The sequence below is a fragment of the Capsicum annuum genome, unplaced genomic scaffold, assembly GCF_002878395.1.
Source record: "Capsicum annuum cultivar UCD-10X-F1 unplaced genomic scaffold, UCD10Xv1.1 ctg81901, whole genome shotgun sequence".
In the NCBI taxonomy this organism is placed as follows: Eukaryota; Viridiplantae; Streptophyta; class Magnoliopsida; order Solanales; family Solanaceae; genus Capsicum; species Capsicum annuum.
This window is the reverse complement of record NW_025892656.1, coordinates 23,275-27,416: the sequence shown is the minus strand read 5'-3', so window position 1 is coordinate 27,416 and position 4,142 is coordinate 23,275. Positions and strand designations below refer to the sequence as shown.

General features: G+C 29.6%; 1 long non-coding RNA gene across 1 annotated transcript; it reads left to right on the top strand.

Moving 5' to 3' along the window:
• The first annotated feature begins 269 nt into the window (after positions 1-269).
• Positions 270-1,678, top strand: LOC124895408. The gene is made up of 4 exons (XR_007051697.1): positions 270-433; positions 764-848; positions 957-999; positions 1,165-1,678. It is a non-coding gene; the product is annotated as an uncharacterized LOC124895408 (long non-coding RNA).
• Positions 1,679-4,142: the final 2,464 nt, after the last annotated feature.

The following is a 4,142-nucleotide window of genomic DNA, read 5'->3' as shown; positions in this document are numbered from 1 at the left end:
GACGCCTCATATTAAAATTGGACTTTAAACCACTAATTTTATTGTGACGAATTTAAACTCCTTCCACTTACTCCTTTTATTTTATAATTTGAACTTAATTTAATTTCTTCCAAAGAAGGTAGTGATATTATTTATCTAATTTTCTGCTTAGAACATGTACGGTTTATTTTTCCCTCTTTTTCCGCCGGTCATTACCCAGAACGAGAAAGCAAACATGTTAGTGGTTGGAGAAAAGACCTATAAACTTGGTGTAAAGTAGCCATTATATTAGGAAAATGATTTTATTGGTTGAATTAGCTAGTCGTCCTCCTAAAATTCTAGTTATAAATACACCATAAAATGTGTAAGTAAAAAACTGTTTTTGTAAGTTTATTGTGACGGTTGGGTAGCAGATAATTTCTTTCTTCGTCTAAAAGTTATACAGTACAATTGGGTAAATTTTTTATTTACTTTTAAAATTATACTTGAAGAAATTGATATTTTTATTTAATAATCGTATGCTCAGATTAGTTTGCGTGCATCTAAATTAAATTTTCTTATATAATTCTTGACTCTACCATTGATTGTGGTACTGCTGGGTTTAACAATGATGAAATATTTGAATCATTCTAAAAGGTTTTTAAGTCAAGTTAGTTCCTAACAATAGATAATTTAGTCGTGGTCCAAATTTTATGGAACTTATGTAATTTTTGTTCCTCTTTTCAACATTTTGGTTATGGAAAATTAGCTTTCTTAATTCAAGATTAATCTTTATGTTTTTCAGATTATTCAAGAATGGTTTGGTGCAATAATTATTGGTGCAGTTATTGTGCAAAATTCATCCAACCCAACTATTATGGTGACAAAATGTAAGCTTTATTTTCTTAAGATTTTGTTTTTCCTTATGAATTCAACTCTTTGTAATTCATGATTAATTCTAATTACTTTTTCTTCTCTAAACATTGTGGATGTTGTAGTTTATGTGGGAAAGTCCTTGATGAAGTCCTTGTGGCTCAACAGGTTTGCCTTTGACACAAATTATTGGTTTTGGTTGATTTTATGTTCTTTGTGTTTTCAAATTTGTAGTAATTGCAATTGTTCTTGTTGGAAATATTTATTGGGATGGCGTCACTCATAATGGGGAGCTAATTATCCCATTAGCCTATTAATTTGTTCTCCTTCTAGACCCTAGCCACACCATTATGACGGGTGTTTGAAGAAAGATGATATTCTACATTAATTGACGGCCACACAAGTTTTTATTTTATTGGATACGGTGGATGAGGTGCAAAAGGACAGATGGCATTACCAAGAACCAGATATGGTGTCCCTGGACCTCGGCGCGGTGGAGATTTTCTATTTAGTTGCAGTTAATAGAACAGCCATTATCTCTCGATATATATTAGTTTGAACGGGTAAAAGCACACAAAAAAAATTACCAGTAACATTTCTAATCATCACGGTAGCAACACTCATACCTTGATTAGCTCTTGAATTTAAATTTATCAACAAGGCCGGGCTGGGTCAACTCGAAACCGGCCTATGCTTTTAACCGGTTCGTGAGTCGATTCAGTTCTGAATCTGTTTTAATGGGCCGGTCCGATATAATATTTTTTTAAGAAATAACTCGAGACTGACCCATTACACAGACCGATCCAATCCGGGTCAAACCGGTCAAAACCTAAAAAAAAAAAAAAAAGTTTTTTCTCCAATATACACTATATATATCCACCTATATATATTTTAAATAGGTTAAACAATATACACACAATATATATACACTATATATATATAGTATATACTACATTAGAATTTAAAAAACATATACACATATACACAATTACACATGTAATTATGTATACGACTATACGTTATATATACAACTTTAGACTTTAGAATCTATAGAAAATATATGCACATATATACGTACCATTCAATATATGTACTACTTTAAATAAAATATCTACTGCAATATATATACTACAATACATGCGCACACACACACACACACATACTATATATATATATATATATATATATATAGTTATACTAGATTAGTGTACGTGTTTTGCACGTGTGTCTAACGTCAATCAATAAAATATACATAAGAATTAAGAACAATATAATTAGAAAGTAGCAATATATTAACGTTAAAAATGAGATATTTATTTAAATTATATAAATAAATATTTTATCTCAAATATATTATTATGTGATGTATCTCGCTTCAATGTTTATTCTAAACAAAAAGAACAAAGTTAATTTGAATTTCATGCTACTAAAACTATTCTCAAACCTCATTATTCCTTTCATAGGAGACACCTTCAAGAACGTCAAATCACTTCAAACTCCAAATCTCTTTGCCTCAATCAAAATAAAATCATTAAATTCAATCTTTACACACAAAATAAAATCATTAAATTCAATCTTTACACACAAATTTTTTTTCAAAGTCGTCCGACACTCATCTACCACCTGTAAACAATAACAAAATAATACTATAACAGAGATATCAAAATAATACAACTAAACATAACCTTTACATAAAAAATTCTTCAAATCCGACCAACATATATCTATCACATGTAAAGTGCAATAAAATAATACGATAAAAATGATATCAAAATAATACAATTAAACTTAAATTTTACACACAAAAATTTTTCAAAGCCGATCGAGATTCATCTACGAACTCTAAACTACTACAAAATAATAAACTAATAGAGGCATTACGATAATACAATTAAACCTAACATTTACCTAAGAAAAATTTTCAAAGCTGACCCATATTCATCTAGCCTCTGTAAATTAAAATAAAACAATAAGATAATAAAGATATCAAAACAATACAATTAAACCTAACCTTGACACAAGAAATTTTTCAAAGTCAATCGACATTCATCTACGACTAGTAAACTATAAAAAAATATATAATAGTGAAAAAAAACTTTGATTTTGATCTGACTAAGTCTTGTCTGAGAGAAAATTTTGATCCTAAAGAATGATTTTGAATGAAAACAAAGAAGATATATATATATATACACATGTTGAATTCTATTATGTTAACAAAAATAGTGAAGAAGTTGAGGGTTAGAAATCAAGTATACACCAATCTAGACATGCAATCGAATCAAGTTAGATGAGCATCAATCATATTCTCCCAATAGGAAAATCGATTTGTTCTCTAGTTTAACGTACATCTCAATATTTATAAAAGCATTTTCTTAACAGAGACTTATTTTAGGAGTATTTTTCTAATTGAATAGTAGAAAAAATATTAATTAATTATCCTACCATATATTTTAGGAGTTTCATATATTTTTGGAAGTCTAGTAGAAATAAAAATATTAATTAATTCTCCTACCATATATTTTAGGAGTCCCATATATTTTAGAAGTCTAGTTAATATAATAAAAAATAATTAAATAATAAATTAAAAAATAGTGAAAAGACAGTTTTATCTAAAGAAGAGTCTTTTAACAAAGGGTAAAAATTTAAATCACGTTTCTATAGATAGATTATAGATTATAGATATTTATAAAACCTAAAAGAGTTTGATTTAGAACTTCTATAAGATTTGTATTACACATTTTTTTTTTGTATTAAATTAGGATAACACTGAGTTTTCTCAAAAAGAAGGCAATTTGTAAGGGCAAAATAAACGGTTTTTAAAGTTTCTTATTTTCCAAAAATAATGCAAGTTTTCATTAATTACTTCTTTATTTTTCGAAAATAACAATCCTCAAAAATAAGTGCATTTTGTTAGGACAAACCACACAGTTTTAAAAGTTTTTCTATTTTCCAAAAATAAGTCAAATTTGTATTAATTACTTGTTAGATTTAATGACGTGAGGCGGGAGAATGAGGTAGGAGTGACGCTAGAAGCACAGGAGGTAGGGAAGAGGGATAAGTTCAAGTATCTCGGGTCCGTGATCCAGAGTAACGGTGAGATTGACGAGGATGTCTCGCACCGTATTGGGGCGGGATGGATGAAGTGGAAACTCGCATCGGGGGTGCTGTGTGATAAGAAGGTGCCGCCCAAGCTTAAAGGCAAATTCTATAGGGTGGTAGTCCGTCCGGCCTTGCTGTATGGAGCGGAGTGTTGGCCAGTTAAGAACTCCCACATCCAAAAAATGAAGGTGGCAGAAATGCGGATGTTGCGC